The 16,887-nt window shown below is 47.0% G+C and overlaps 1 protein-coding gene across 1 annotated transcript in view; it reads right to left on the minus strand.

The window, feature by feature from the left end:
* Nucleotides 1–16,887, minus strand: part of CLSTN2 (calsyntenin 2) — a 640,464-nt gene that overhangs the window by 39,252 nt on the left and 584,325 nt on the right. The gene's annotated exons all lie outside the window — the stretch shown is intronic.

Consider the following 16,887-nt stretch of genomic DNA (forward strand, 5'->3'; position numbering starts at 1 on the left):
AGCTCTAAAAAGAAAGATGCTAGATTGGAAGTAGAAATGAAGAAGAAGATAGAGAAAGGGCCGAGGAAGGGAAAGAGAAAGAAGAAAAGAGAAGAGAGAAACATTAGGAGTTAGGAAGGATCAAGGAGAAAGCAATGACCATGGGATGAGGAAAAAGAATGCATTTCAGAAGAATAGGAACCGCCCCCCCACCCCAATTCCTTTGTCTCTAGATTAAGGCTTGTCTGAGGAGCTGATGTAGTCTCACCCTCCCTTCAAGCCAAGCAAAATAAATTCTTAGACAGACAGTCTTCCCAAGAGGACTCAGTTTTATCTTCCTTAGAGTCCCTGGGGAGCTGGAGAAGAACAACAAGTGGGTCCTCCTGGCTGGACTCACTGCACAGCACTCTTGCACTCATGTCCCCTCACAACTTTTGCACCTATGATTTCTGGTCTTAGGCCTGGGAATGAAAAATCTAACTTTAATGGGTGGGTAGAGACATTGGGGGCCGGGATAAAGTCACAATTCCTGACCTCAAGATACTCAACTCCCACAGCATGATCCAAAATAGAAACCAATATGGCACGTCTTGGGAAAAGAGATAGGAAGCATAAAAGGTGACAAGGCTGGGGATGGGAGCCCCCTCCCTCCAGTCGCCTAAACAAGTATCTTGGAAGTTGCATTAGGCTCTCTCTCCTCCCCACTCCCTGTCCCTCAGATCCCTCTGTACCCTGTGGAGTCCACCTCGGAAGTGTCTCTCATCTGCGTCCTCTTGTCTCCGTTGCCCCTGCCATCTGTGGCAACGGAGACAGATGAGTTCTGCACGAAGGTGACCCCAAGTGAGGACATCAAAGTCCTCCCTACACCCCGCTCTGGATTAAATGTGCTGTTTCTCATGAATAGATAACACGAAAAGGGATGCTAAATGATCTTTTCCCTTTCATTCTGGAATAAGATTTTCTTCCCCTTAATGTTCTTTTTATACGGTTCTGTCTCATGTCTCAGAAAATTGCTCCTTTTGAAATCCATTAACCTGATAAAGCCTGATGAATATTTAGGGGCCCTTGGAAGGTAAGCAGGAGGGGTCCAGGCAGATGTCTCCAAAATCCTGTTACACTTCACTGAGTGTACAGCTCAGTACCTGATACATCTCAGTAGAGGTCCTAACTCTATTTACACCCACCTCCTGCTTGATGCCTGAGACCAGACACTGGGCTGGGTGCAGGGATCTTGGGGTGGGTCTCTGACCCAGGTGAGGCTGACCTAGGGGTGTAGGTGTGGCCCAAAGGAAGATCTGAAGACACAGTCTAGGGTGATGAAAGAGTGGGGAACTAAGGAGAGTTCTGAATGAGGAAGCATTTAATCCTAGGAGACCCAATGCACGCTGGACTTGGGGTTTGCAATCCCGGATGGCCAGTCAGAACATCCTGGGGATGGTCTCTGAGGCATCAGGAAACTTCTGACCAGTCCCAGGGTGGAGAGCAGACAGATGGCAGTGCCGTGACCCTGTCCACACCTCATGCCCTTTGAAATATAGGCAGAACACGAGAGCCAATCAGGCAGCACTGGGGGGCTCCCCTGCCCAGGCCACCATTACCACTCTTCCAGTGGCCTCCCTCTCGGGCCTGGCTGCCATGTTGAATCCATGCACTGGCTGACTCTACATCACTCCGCATCTGCCGAAGCTGGATGGAGGCTGGTCCTCTGGACCACTTTCTTTCACAACACTTACAGCATTTTTGTAGGACAATACAAAAAAGTTCCAAGGAGGAAGCAAAATAAGTCCATAGCTTAACAGGAGTAGCAATCCCTGTCAACGTTACAATTTCTCCTAGGCATCCCCACATCCCCCAGCTTTTCTGAAACGTGCTCCATGAACAGCAGCCCTTGTGATGTCCCACCTAAAAACAATGATGTCCCACCTTAAAAAACTGTGAAGCCTTGGTTTTTGTTTTTTCATTTCCCATGTCATTAGCCTATCCAAGGTTCCCAGCAGCCTCAAAGTATACACCCGTAACAATTTTTCAACCTTTTTGGAAAATGGAACTTTTCTATTTATAGCATTCCTACAAGCATCCCATGAAACAAGAGTTGGGAAAGGTCTATTTGGAACACACTGTACATACAACTTGAAAGTTTGCTTATCTCACTTAACATCAGCATTAAAATACCTTTACTATCTTCATTTTAGATGGCTGTATAATATGGATACACTACATTGTACTATACTATATTTTATACTTCATTATTCCCTTATTCTCAGGTATTCCTTGTGTACCAGCAATTATAAATGATACCACAATGAATTTCTTTTTGCATAAATATTTGTCTGCATTTCTGATTATATCCTTGGAAGAGATTCCTGGAATGTAATTACTGGATCAAACGTTGGAGGTATTTTTGAAGGCTCTTGACATACATCATCCAATTTTTTCTTGCAATAGTTTGTGCTTATTTATACTCCTGCTACACAGTGTGAGACTGCTCATGCGTTGTACCTTGATCACATTGAGTATTTAAAAAAATAGAAAATCCTGGCAGTCAGGAAGGCGGATACGTTTTACCTTATTTTAATATGGGTCACAAAAGATGACAAGATTTATATTTTCCAAGATCAGAAGGTAGGGCCTTCTGGGAGTGGGGAGCAGCCTGAGCTGACCTAGAGGTAGTAAAGATTGGGAGCTTCCCCAGTGAGCTCCTAACTTGGCATCCAAACAGAGGCTATCAGTCAGACTAGGCTTACTCCTGCAGACTTCCTGCACCAAGTAATCTATGAAAGGAGCTAAAGGAAACGCCTAATTAGGGTTTCATAAATGTGGATCTATGATGAGAGACCCTCATTATCCCTCTGCAGGGACAAACTGTAATTGAAAAATGATCAAGCCAGGAGGCAGCAAAAATAACTGTGTCAAGGCAATGTCTCCACCATGAAAGGAGGAAATTAGGCAAAGTGACCTTTCCTCGGGGGAGAGAGGAACTTTCATTCCTGATTGTGCATGAATCCCTGGGGAACCCAGCTGGCACCAGGCATGTCCAATGCCATCCCCAGAGACAATGCCTAAGCCCTCAGCTGGACCAAAGACACTTTGCCCTCTGGAAAACTGCAGGTGTGTTCCCACGGTGTCTGGTGGCAGCTGCTGTTTAGCTGGGGAGTGAATCAGAGACCGAGGCCCAGGGACAAATGCTGGATATCCGCCCAAAAGGGTGGATGGCAGGGACAATGCCAAGGAGGTCTGAGTTGGGGGCAGGCTGGTACTCCAGGGTTGAGTTGGAGACTGGGGAAGCCTCCCATGAGAGGGGAGGAGATCAGGCTGCTCACAGGTTGGTCCAAATGTCCTTGAAAGGGCCACACTGGAAGTTCTGAGTTGGTTTTCCTAGCAAATCAGGTATATTTGAATGCAGTTATTCAATGTGAGATACATTTACCTATGAACCAATGTGCAAGGGAAGGTACTAAGGGCTGCTTGGGATGCAGCACTTATCAGATACGTGCTTTGCCTGCAAGATTTTCAATCTGGGGCCGGGCATGGTGGTGGTGGTTAGGTATCAAATACACAGAAGACTCAGATGCAATCGGAATTGAGGTAAGTCTTACAGACAAGGTGCAAAGCACTGTGAGATACAGACTCTGGTTGGGAGATGGTGGCATTTAGGGTGGCTAAAACTGCTAAGATTCCATTAGGAATGGATGGCAGGGAAAAATTCCAGGAAAATGGAGCAGAAACCTTTTATTCCCTGATTCATCTGTCCTTACAATTGGCAAAGAAGCTACCAGGTTTGGGGCAAATGGAGATTCACTCATTCACTCACTCCTATAGACATTTACTAACTGCATATCCTGCTTTTTGAAGAAAAGAAGGCACCTGCCCTCATGGAGCTTCCAGTTCAGACACAGAATTGACAGAAAAGCTTGTAACAGTTGTGACTCATGTCCACAGATTTGTGCAAGGCACCAGGGTGAGGCCGTGGAGGGGGCGGGCGTCTGAGTGCACTGAGAGGGGGGAAGGAGCACAGACACAGAGCTTGGAGGGGGTCATGTCAGTTTGGGCAAGGTGAGGAGTGGGAGATGAGGCTGCAAGGATAGCTTGGAACTGAGGCCCGAGGACTTGAACAGCTTTTCTTCTGTAGGCAACAGGACTTATGGGCGTTTGGGGGCTGGAGGAGGATGGTCGTCATAGCAACAATCAATCTTGGAACATGCTTCTCAATGTCAAAGCAGCTTTTCCTCTTCCTTGTACTATTTAATCCTCACTGCAACCCTATCAAGCAGGAGGACCAGTTCTGTCTTGGGCAGAAAATTATTAGAAAATACAGGGAAAGAAAGAACATGGTTCCTAATCTCAAGGCGTTTCTATTGGATGTTACGTGAACCACAACCCCATGGGGGGCTTCTCCGCTTGGCCTCTCTTCTTTCCATTCCATACACAACCACTGGCTCAGCTTTGCATGCAGACTGCCAAATCAGGATCTTGAGCAGATACTTATCTTCTGAGCAATGGACTCACATGTCAGATTGCCCCTGAATGGTCCACTAGATGTTCCACAGGCACTTCAAACTCACCATGTCCAAAATTGAGCTCTACAGCCCCGTGCTCCAGCCCAGCCTGCTCCCTGCTCTGTGTTCCCTGCCTCAGCAAATGCTCCCTTCATCCGATCTGTCATCCGAGCCGGGACACTGGGCATTGCTTTCAACTTCCTCCCTCCAGCTAAGTTACTGCCAAGTTCTGATGATGCTTGTCTTGTCCACTCTCACCTCTTCACCCTCACTCCTACTCAGAACTTATAATACGTACTAGAGAGGGGAAAGGCTGAGAAAGTGTGTGTGGGACAGGCTGTCGCAAGATGGAAAGCATTTCAGCAGGGGAAGAGGACCAAATGTAGCAGGGGAAGGGTGGGAAAGCTTTGGCATGAGTGAGGGGCAGACAGAGTGAGGGGCTGCCCTGGGACTGAAGGCAGCTACAGAGTGTGGTGAGCAGGGCAGCCAAGGAGGGAGTGGGGAGTCCACGCAGGTCAAGCCTGGGGGTCACGGGTTAGTTGTCACATCTGCTTTAGGAATTTCTGGGGAATCATGTTCTGGACTTTGGAAAAATACGTAATGCTTCCTAATCCTCAACTCCATCTGTACAGTGAGGATAATGATAGTATCTACATCGTAGGGTTACTGTGTGAAATGAGCTAAAATAAAGCACCCCCAATGCTTAGAGCATATTTTCAACCTGAAGAAACATGGAAACTCTTTTCCTTTTCCAAATACATTGAGATGCTGCACGAACTATAACAACAACAATAACAAAATAAAACAAAAATAAGAGAGTTAGAAAGGCTCAGGCTATCAGCCATGGTTTCGAAGCCCACAAAAATGAGGAATGTCTCAGGTCCCCTGTGCAAAGAAAACTCGAGTTGGCATGTCTGCATAAAGCCTGGGACTGTCTGAAGCCTGGGTCTTGGGACAATCACTGACATCAACCTAAGGATGCTGGGAGGAAGCCAGCTAACCTCTCTGACACGTGTCTTCTCTGAGATGTTACACCCCCAAGCCTGCTCTAAGCATGCGCATTGGCTCCAAGTGTAAACAGCCCACATGGTGTGGAAATCCAGAACTCAGACACTATAAAAATGCATCCTTGGGAGTTCCCTGGTATCCATTGGTTAAGAATCCGCCTTCTAATGCAAGGGACGCGGGTTGGATCCCTGGTCAGGAAATTAGGATCCCACATGCTGTGGGGCAACTAAGTCTGCGCACCATACCTATTGAGACCACGTGCTCTGGAGCCTGTGCACCACAACTATAGAGAAGCCCGTGTGCCACAACAAACAGCCCTCGAGCCACAACGAAAGATCCTGCATGCCGCAACTAAGACCCGACGCAGCCAAAAATATAAATAAATAAATAGATATTTAAAAAAATGCATTCTTGAAGTCTTCAGGCCTTTATCAAAGACATACTCAAAACCTCTGGACAGACATGTGCCCACAACCTAGGGCATGAGCAGGACAATTCCTGCCTGAGATGAGCTCAGAGTAAACACTGATAAAACAAAGAGGGAGGGGCTTCCCCAGTGGCGCAGTGGTTGAGAGTCCGCCTGCCGATGCAGGGGACACGGGTTTGTACCCTGGTCTGGGAAGATCCCACATTCCCGGAGTGGCTGGGCCCGTGAGCCATGGCCGCTGAGCCTGCGCGTCCGGAGCCTGTGCTCCGCAACAAGAGAGGCCACAACAGTGAGAGGCCGGCGTACCGCAAAAGCAAACAAACAAACAAAACATGAGGGAACAATCCTTTGCGTGTGTGAGAAAAAGCATCAAAACTCACGTTCCAGGAACCAGAGAAAATGGAGCAATTGGAAAGGGATTAGAGGAAGGCAGGTTTGAAAAAGAACCAAAGAGAAATGCCAGAAATAAAAGACAGTTGTTGAAACAAACAAAAAAAACAGAGAAAGCTGACAAAAGAGTTAGTGAATTTGAAGAGAGATGAGATTAGAGCAAAATGAAAAATTTGATAAAGCAATTAAGAGAGATGAATTCTATGCATGATAGAAGGATACATTCTAACCAGCATCCTGTCAGATGTGTGAGGCCAGCAGTGAGGCTAGTGGAGAGCAGTGGGGCTGGGATCCTGAGAAATTTGTACGCCATGCTAAGGAGTGTGTTATTTTATTTTAGTGCCTTGTGTTCTAGAAAGCTTTTCTTTATTGCAACAGCCTTATCAAGTGTTAGATTCAGATGACAGTGGACACATAAGCTACATAAGCTCCTTCAGGGTAGGTCAAAACTGAACTGGAGAGCTCCTGAAATGGAGAGCTATTGAACCAGGAGGTCAGAAACCATGCAAACTGGGTTCTCACTGAGGACTTGCAAGGCCATCTGGCCTCAGGCCACTGTTCTGGAACATTAGAAAGATGAGGTCTTGGTTAGTGCCAAGATCAACCACATGCCAAAGCAAAGATGCCACTCTTATTTGCAAATCTATTTAAGATTTCCCCAGGAGGTTGCCTGAACTTCTGAACTGGCAGGGAGAAGTTCAGTGGGTTTTCAGCAGTAAGTGTTTATGACAGCTCAGAAAGCACCCGCTGGGCCTCCTGTCAAAAAGCAATCGACAGATGAATGGATAAAGAAGATGTGGCACATATATACAATGGAATATTACTCAGCCATAAAAAGAAATGAAATTGAGTTATTTGTAACGAGGTGGATGGACCCAGAGTCTGTCATACAGAGTGAAGTCAGAAAGAGAAAAACAAATACCATATGCTAACACATATATATGGAATCTGAAAAAAAAAAAGGTCATGAAGAACCTAAGGGCAAGATGGGAATAAAGATGCAGACCTACTAGAGAATGGGCTTGAGGATACAGGGATGGGGGAGGGTAAGCTGGGACAAAGTGAGAGAGTGGCATGGACATATATACACTACCAAACGTAAGGTAGATAGCTAGTGGGAAGCAGCCGCATAGCACAGGGAGATCAGCTCGGTGCTTTGTGACCACCTAGGAGGGGGGATAGGGAGAGTGGGAGGGAGGGAGACGCAAGAGGGAAGAGATATGGGGATATATGTATATGTATAGATGATTCACGTTGTTATAAAGCAGAAGCTAATACACCATTGTAAAGTAATTAGACTCCAATAAAGATGTTAAAATAAAAATAAATTAAAAAAAAGCAACTGCTGACTCAGGGCAGTGGAGCACAGGGGAAACATGAAAGGTAATCTGAGTCAAAGAGACCACCCCCATTTGCAATTTGGTTGAGGAACATTCGGGCAAATCTTCAAAACCATCCTGAAAAACTGTTCTCGTAATTTGTGCTTGGAGAGTGTAAATCAAGAATTTCTAGCACCCGGGATCTACACTCATCCATGGAGAGAGAAGACACACTGTTATTAGGCATCAATGATTTACCTGATGCTCTGGCACCATTCTATGATTTTTGCCTACATAACCAACTCACTGGACCAGCTGGTTTATTCCTTCCCACCAGCCCGCAGCATGACACCCTGGGAAGATCCCTTAACTTTCAGGGCTTACTGTTGGGCCTCATTTCCACGTAGTGAAAAAGTGCACTTCAATTAGTCTCTCGTCCAGGCCAAAGCTTCTCTTGCCCAGGCTTGGGCTAATTGGCAAATTCTGCAAAGCACCACAGAGGTAGGGTTGCCTGAGTTGATGTGTGAGCCAGAGGTTAGAGCACAAATCCTGCTCTCGGTGAAGTAGGGACTGTGCATCCCAAGGGCTCTGTGTCCTGCAGGTGTGAGTAAGTGGGACAGGACCAGCCAATGGAGATGTGGCCCCTCACTAGCCATCACTCAGGAAAATGTTCTCTGCAGACCCTTTCAGGCTTCTTTCCCAACTGGGTTTTGTAAAACACTGTCCTGCAAAATGTACCATGAACAATGGCTTCCAGGGACAAGAATATTTTGGAAAAGTTTTACTGAACACAGTAAAACAGATTTCTTTTTGCAAGGTGACTCAGAACTGTGGTTCTCAGAGTGTGGTCTCTGGACCAGCAGCATCAGCATCACCTAGTGCTATGAATTGAATGTTTGTATCCCCTCAAAATGCATATGTTGAAGGCCTAACCCCCAATGTGATGATGTTTGTAGGTGAAGTCTCTGGGAGATAATTAGGTTTCGATGAGGTCATGTGGGTGGGGCCCCCATGGTGGGATTAGTGCCCTTATTAGAAGAGGAAGAAAGACCAGAGCCCCCTCCTTTTCTCTCTGTCATGAGAGACAGGGAGAAGGCAGCCATCTGCAACCCAGGGAGTGGGCCTTCACCAGCAATCAGACCTGCAGGAACCTTGATCTGGGGCTTCCCAGACTCCAGAACTGTGAGAAAATAAATGTCTGTTGTCTAAACTGCTGGTCTGTGGTATTTTGTTATAGCAGCCTGAGCTAAGACGTTGAGGAACTTGCTAGACATGCAAATTCTCAGGCCCCACCCCAGACCCACTGAACAGAAACTCTGGAGGTGGGGCCTGACAGCTTGTGTTTCAGCAGGCCCTCCAGGTGGTTCAGATGGGCTAAATTTGAGAACCTCTGTCTCAGAGAATTTAATATGCTAATGTGGTGGATAGAATAGTCAGTTTGCTGAATTTTCTGACCTCATTTATTTTATTTTCCTTTTGGGCGCCTATGAAAATCACCTGCAACAAAAAATCTCAGAAGACACATGGTGTGAGATTCATTCAGTTCATTCAACACAGGTTGATTGAGCGCCCAGTATGTCCCAGGCACTTCTGGGCACTGGGAATGCTACAGTGAACAAAACAGGAAGATTTCCGCCAGTGTTTCCCACTGTCCACCATATGCCACCGTCTCCCACCCCCCCACTCCCCGCATCCCTCCCCCCCAACCCTGAAGCTTTCCTGCCTCTGATCACACATTTCTCCCAGCTTCCCCCATTAAGCATTAGGACTCCCTTGCCCCCCAAAACAAAAAGCCTCTCAAGCCTGCCCAGATTTTTCACTCCTCCCTGGTTTTGGTTTCTGGGACGTGCCATGGAATTCATCTGCAGACATTTTCCTTCTGAATTTCCTGAACAGCTGACATCTGTCAGGGCCCTGGGCCTCCGATCTGAGCCTCGGAGGCACAGCCTGCCTGTTGCAGGTTGTAAGCAACCATGTACAGAGTGAGTTCAATATTTTAACAGGCCGGGAAGCACATGTCTTCAATTAGACAGTTAGGAAAGAGACTATTTCTCCTCTGGTGCTCTTTCACTGATCGTAATCAACTGCACAAAGACCAAGCAGATCGCTCGGCTCGAGAAAGTGGGTTGAAATGGAGTCACTTTAGGATGGGGTTGAGGTGTTTAGAATCTCATCCTGTGGGTGCAGCCCCCTCCCGCAAAAGACTGTGAGCTTCTCGAGGTAATGGTGTAAGGGAAATGATGGCCATTTGACAATTACTGAACAAATGAATGATTACAGTAAAAGCCAGCAACAGTGGAATTTGTTCCTCTAGAAAAGGGTGGCAACCCTAATCTTGGATTCCAGCCTCTAGAACTGTGAAAAATAAATGTCTGTTTTTTAAAAAAAGAAAAAGAAAAGGGTGACAAGAGTCCAGCTCAGGAAGCTGGAGCATGGTCATCAGGATGAGCCCATACGTGTGTCAAACACTTGGAATCCTGGCAACCTCATCAGGTTGGCAGTGCAAAAGGAAGGTTTGCAAAAGCTCAGCAGACATGGAGAGCTCTGGAAGGTGGGAGCCTCATGGGGTAAAGGAAGGAGGGTGAAAGTTGTCAGATATGGGTGAGTCCCAGTATGACTCTGGCCAGGGAAGGGTCCATGCCTATTGCTCAGTCCTCCCCGCAGCCTCTGGCTTTGATGCCCATCCTGGGGGCATCAGCACATCCTTGCAGTCCCACTGAGAGGCAGTGGTTTTGGAGTGAGCCAGCTCGGAGGAAATTTCCCCTCTGCCCTCTTACCTGGACTTGGACCTGGGGCAAGTTTCTTAAACTTGCTGAGTGCCAGTTTCTTTATGTGTGCAATGGATAGAACACCCATGTTGCAGGAAGATTTGATTATGTATTCAATGGATATTTATTGATAGCAGTTATGGGTCAGGAATTATTCTAGGTGTTGAGTATAAAAAGTGAGGAAAAATAGATGCAGTTCCTTCCCTAAGGGAATAGGCAGAAAATAAAACGCTCACATAAATAAATGTAACATTATATCTGAAAGAAATACTGTGAAGGGGAGGTACCAGGTGCCATGTGAGCCCATAATTGGGAGGTTTACCTAGTTATGGTGACCGGAAGTGATGGTGAAGGAAAGGAGGCAGGTGAGGGGACCAATGGGGCTAAGAATGTTCAAGGCAGAGGGAAGAGTGCAGGCGGTGGCCCTGTGGCTGGAGCACAGAGGGTGAGGGGACAGCTCGTGACAGGGTGGGCAGAGAACCTGGCAGAGCAGGTGTCATGGGAGCATCCGTCTCTGCCCTTCTCCCCCAAACTCCCTGCCCCTAGGAGCCTTCCTGTCTCCTCAGACTGGGCTCTGTGCTGCCCCAAACCTGTGGAGGTGCCCATTCCCCACAAGGTGCTCACCCCTCAGCCCGACCCTAGAGAGGGGCTGTAGCATGTTCAATGCTGACACTCTGGAATCAGGCCTCGCGGGTTCAAATTCTCATTTGACCACTTCCTGGCTATGGGAGAGCAAAATGTGACAGGACAAGCAAGCCACACCCCCTCTCTGTGCCTCAGTTTCTTCATCTATAAAATGGAAATGATGACAATAGTAACCACCTCATGAGTACTGCATTTATATGACTTAGTACCTATAAAACACTTAGAACAGCACCTGACATAGTGAGTGCTTAAGAAAAGTAGGGGTTATGGTTGGTGTTTGCCTGCCCCTCATTACCGTCACCCGCTTCCATTGTTCCTGGCATGAACCCTCTGCCCTCCCCGCATGTGGTCCAGCACGTGCCCAGCCCTCCTCGTGCTGCCTCTCTCCCCACCATGCCACCCAGGCTATTCTGTGCCAGCCCACACCATCCCCGCCCACCTCCACCCTCCCAAGTCCCTCTCAACACTCAAGGCACAGATGTAATCCAGCATATTCTAGTAGCTACAGTGAATGATAAAGATTTTATCATTTCAACATGTAATCAGTATTAAAACTTAGATATTGTACATTATGTTTTCTTATGAAGTCTTTGCCATCCATTGTGCATGTCACACTAACAGCACATCTCAGCTCAGACTAGCCACATTTCAAGGGTTTGACAGTCACCCGTGGCTGGTGGCTATCTCATTGGTGAGGCCAGTCCTTGACTCTGAGATCCACAAGGGCAAGGACCACGTCTGTGTCTGGGTTCTTGGTAAATGTAGATCGCATGAGTGAAAGCATGAATGGATAGGTGAACAGCTGTCATGTTCTGCCAAGCCCTCTCTGCTCTCCCCTGAGGCCTTTTCCTCTGTTACTGGGCACACAGCCTTTCAGTCATGATAGGGACCAAATCCTGGGTACCAAGTGCCCAATGACCTTTCTAAAATTAAGGTGAGGGGAGCACTTAAAAGACCTGGAAACCCAGTGAGCACTATACGGAGAGATGTGCAAAGAAGGAGAGGTGGGTGGCAAAGATTCACACTGTGTCAAGGAGGACAGACCCCATCCTAGGGAGCCCTCAGGCTCCTGCCTTCAGGTAGAGAGGGAGGAATGGATGTCTGTGAGGAGCTGCAGAAGAGCAGGTGGGAGGGTCTGCTGGAGCCTTCGACCAGCCTTTGGGCCCAGAGAACATCAGGGACTCGTTCAAGGTGAAAGAGCTTGTTAGTGGCAGGGCTGGAGCCCAGAACTCCTGTTTCCTGTCATCAGGTGCCTTTGAATGTTATCTCTTGGCAAAGATGAGAATGAATCATAGGCTCTTTGAAGGGGACCCCAGTATATTAAACAGGTTGCTGAGACGTAGCTAACTATTCAATAATGTATTTGAAGAAAATTAATTTTTCATCCTGCCAGTCAGAATATTGAGGCTGGTTGTCCAGAAATACACAGTCTGACTTCTCCTTGCAAGTTAAAAAAAAAAAAAAAAAAAAAAAGGAGGCATCTCAGTGGATATCTTTAGAGAAACGTAATTATATTTTTGTTGATATATATCTTGGTGTGAGTGAATAAAACTCCTCTGAATAATTCAAACAAGAAATTCTGCCTCTTTGGAAAATTGAGCTGATCTTGAACGGAATTGGTTAAGTGTTTCCATCTCCAAAGACACAGCACAGGACAAGTCAGCCAGCATGTCCTACATCTCAAATCTCGCCAAGATTTCCTCAGGTATTGGCTCCATAAACCAGGTGCCACGTGGCTAACCTGTCTCACCTTCGGCCACATGCCCGCCCAGTGTGTATCTGTCAGCTCTCTGGCAGAGTAGCTGAGACAAGTGTGCCTTCCAACCGGAGAGGCTGAATCTCCAGCACAGAGGCACCACCGTGTGGGCTTCCCACACTGATCTTGCTCTGGTGGCCTCTGGAGTGCCTGATTATAATGACAGACTGTCAGTGGGCCTTGGCTCTGAGCATCACATGGCTGCTCCAGAAAAGATCCATCTCTGCCACAAGTGGATCACCTGTTCCCCCCTGCAGAGAGATTTCTGTAGAGAGGCCTATTTGCATTTCACAGGGACCTCCAGGGAAAAATGTGAACAGGTTGCCTCAGCTTGGAATTCCACAGCAAAGAAATTGGGTTCTTTGTTTGAACTACAAGTCAGGCCATTAAGTTTGGAAGAATTTGTGGAAATCATTAGGGAACAGTTGTGGTTTTAAATCCATTAGCACATCCAAGGTCTTAAGACCAGTCTGTTAGGGAGATTTGACATGTGGAATTTTCACACCTGGGTTTTAGTCTCATACAAAGCTTTGGGAACAGTTTAGGATCCAGCAATATCTCTTCTCCCTCCCAACTTCCCCTGCCCCCCCCCCAAAACACCTAAAGAAACACAAAAACCTGCCAGCACCAAACTTCCCTGGCTTTGGAGAGAAGGTGGGGTGCTCTGACCAGCTCCAAGCCCAGGGTAGTCACTCAGCGTGGACTTCTGAGCACTGATAGGGTGCAAAGCACCTGCTGGTTCCAAGCTTGGGTCTGACTGTAGATATGAGAAAATACGAATGGGCTTCCACATTAACATAGAGGAGTGTGGCTCATTCATCCTGGCTTCTATCTAAGCTACACTGTTCAAGGACCAGGTTTTACAAAGTCTTCAAACAAGACTGGGAAGGTCTAAGTCCACAATTCTGTGTTGGCCTTTGTATTAGGCTGCTAGGGCTGGTACAATGAAGGACCACCCACCGGTCTTATAAGACCAAGAACTATTGGTCTTACAGTTCTGTGGGCTAGAAGTCTGAGATCAAGGTGTTGGCAGCATTGGTCCTTCTGAGGGTTCTGAGGGAAGGTCTGCTCCATCCCTAGTGTTGGGTAGCCACAGGCCCTCCTGGGCTCACAGATGCATCCCTCCAATCCTCCATCTTCACATGGCCATCTTTTTATAAGGGCACCAGTCATATTGGTTTGGGGGCCCACCCTACTCCGGTATGACCTCATCTTAACTAATTCCATTCACAACAACTTTGCAAATAAGGTCACATTCTGTGGTATTGGAGGTTAGGACTTTAGGATCTGTTTTGGAGGGACCCAGTTCAACCCCTAACAGCCTTCTCTTGTTCCTGCCATGTTCTCAAAGTGCAGGGCTGGGAGGTAGAAAGTGCTCCAAGGCTATGCCCAGCATTCCATCCTACCACGCACCATGACAGAAACAGCAAAGTGGCCACATAGGTCACCACTGTGTTTTGGTTTGAGGAACGAAGATTCTTTGAATCCTGTGTAATAATGGTAAACTGTGAGATGCTATAGGTGTTCAGGAAGTACATATAGAAGGAGAATCCCTAATTAAATAATTTAATCCCACTGAAAAGTCTGCACACTATATTTATTCATTCATCCATTCATTCATCCATTCAATAAATACTCATGCAGCCTGCCATGTGCTAGGCACCCTGCCTCACGTGGAAGAGGCTGAGGTTCTGCTCGGGGAGGCTGGAGCCTTGGCTCTGCCAGGCCATGCCTCTGAGGTTCCCTTTCTAGTGGTGTGGCAGAAGCGGGGGAGATGCTCAGACTTAAAACCACTTCATAGAGCATTCATTCTTATGCTTGAGTGTGAGTAAGATAATAAGATATATATGTAAATTAAATATTGGTCTCTACGTCTGTTTCCTGACCTAAAAATCCTTGTAAATAATGGTGCTAGGAGAATCTTTTGTTCTAACGTTTAGTCTTTGACCCCAGTTCCTGACACAGAGCTCCTAAGACCTTTGCAATTTCCTAAGTGATAGGAGTATCTGACACCAAACTCCTAATCCCCTTGGAATCTCCTGTGTGATAGGAATGTCATTTGTTCTAATGAAGTGACATTTGGTGGATGGAGGACAGTCACCAAAAGGGCCAAGCCATGATGGGAAGCTTGGAATTTTCAGTCATACCCACTATTCTATGGCGAGGGGAGAGCGGGGGAGGACTGGAAAAAGAGTTAGTAATCTATCATGACTACATGAGGAAACCTCCATAAAAATCCCAGTGGGGTTTGGGGAACTTCCAGGGTGGTGAACACATTTATGTACTGGGAGGGGAACACACCCCAATTTCATGGGAACAGACAATCCTGAGTTTGGGACCCTTCTAGACCTCGCCCTATGTGTCTTTTCATCTGGCTGTTCATCTGTGTTCTTTCTGTATATTTTATTATATAAAACTGATAAACATAAGTAAATGTTCCCCTGAATTCTGTGAGCTGTTCTAGCAAATGGTCAACTCCAAGAAAGGGTTCGTGGGAACCCCCGATTTGTAGCTGAGCTAGACAGAAGTGGTGGGTGAACCTACTACTTGAGATCGCCATCTGAAGTGGGAGCCGTCTCCTGTGACTGAGCCCTTAATCTCTGGGGTCTATGCTAACTCCAGTTAGTGTCAGAATTGAATTGATTTGTAGGACACCCAGCTGGTGTTAGACAAAATTGCTTGGTGTGGAAAGGAAAAAAAACCACATCTGGTATCAGAAGAGTTATGAGTGTGGTATAGTGTGAGAGTTAAGGAAAAGCACACAGGAGAATTTGTCCTACATACATGGAGGCTCTAAGGGAGTTTCTGAATTTATGAGGTAAGCAGGGGGTGGTGCTGAGGAGAGGGAGGGAAGGCCAAGGACAAGTGCTCTCCCAGGTCCTCATGGACTGCGGGCTGCCTTGCCTCTCCTGTGGCTCTTCCTCAGAGATCCTGATGAAAGTGACTCTACCAGGATGCCGTGTATGACCTTGGTCCTCAGTCCCTGTGTGAGGGGGAGGTTCTCCTTATGAACCTGCTCATATAGCTGGGCCATGAAAAGCTTTTTCTCTTTGTTCCAAACTCTTGAATAAACTTTTCTTTTTCTTTTTTAGGAACTTCCTTAATAAGTTGCATTTCTCACAAAAGCCTGGGAGACAGACACCCAGGATTTAAGTCACCCCCAACTGGTAGGCAGATTAATGGCCCCCAAAGATGTCTCTACCCTAATCCCTGAAATCTGTGACTATGTTCCCTTACTTGGCAAAGGGGTTCTTCAGAAGTGATTAAGTGAAGGATTTTGAGATGAGAAATTAGCCTGGATGATCTGGGTAAACCCCATGTAATCTCAAGGGTCCTTATAAGTGAGCGGGAGGCAGAAGAGTCAGAGGTGATGTGAGGAAGCAGAGGCTGGTGTGGTGTGAGTGCTGACCTTGAAGAAGAAGGAAGGGGCCGTGAGCCAAAGAATGTGGGCAGCCTCCAGAAGCTGGAAAGGACAAGGAACCCCTTTCTCCCCTAGAGCTCCCAGAAAGAACACAGCCCTTCCAACACCGTGATTTTAGTCCCGATTTCAGACATCTGACCTCCAAACTGTAAGATAAATTTGTGTTGTTTGAAGCTATAAGTGTGTGGCAACCTGTACAATAACAATAGGAAACAAACACACCCATCTTACCCACCTCATAATCCCTGCTTCTCCAAACACACTGTTGCCTTTTGGTTCTAGGCTCCATTCTGCACCCTACATCCATCGCTTGGCCCTCCTTCTCCTACTTCTCCCACCCTGATTGGCCCACCCAGGCCAGTTCCTACCCCTCCACACCCTACTCCCCACACTGCTCTCCACCTCTCCACCCCAGCCCCACATCCTTCACTGATGCCAGGTGCAGTTGCTCTGACCCCTGAATGCCCTCACTATCTTCAGGAGGGTTCCTCACTATGTGTAACCTATGGCCACTTTATATAAACAAACAGACAAACAAGAATCCCATCTACCTAAAGATATTTAAATGGGTGAGACTGGCCACACACAACTTAGCTGGAGAACTACCCAATCTCTCCAAAACCAGGTTTCCCCACGAACTAAATTCTATTTAATAGGGGCTTGTTTTCCTAAAATGCT

The sequence above is a fragment of the Mesoplodon densirostris genome, chromosome 5, assembly GCF_025265405.1.
Source record: "Mesoplodon densirostris isolate mMesDen1 chromosome 5, mMesDen1 primary haplotype, whole genome shotgun sequence".
Classification (NCBI taxonomy): domain Eukaryota; kingdom Metazoa; phylum Chordata; class Mammalia; order Artiodactyla; family Ziphiidae; genus Mesoplodon; species Mesoplodon densirostris.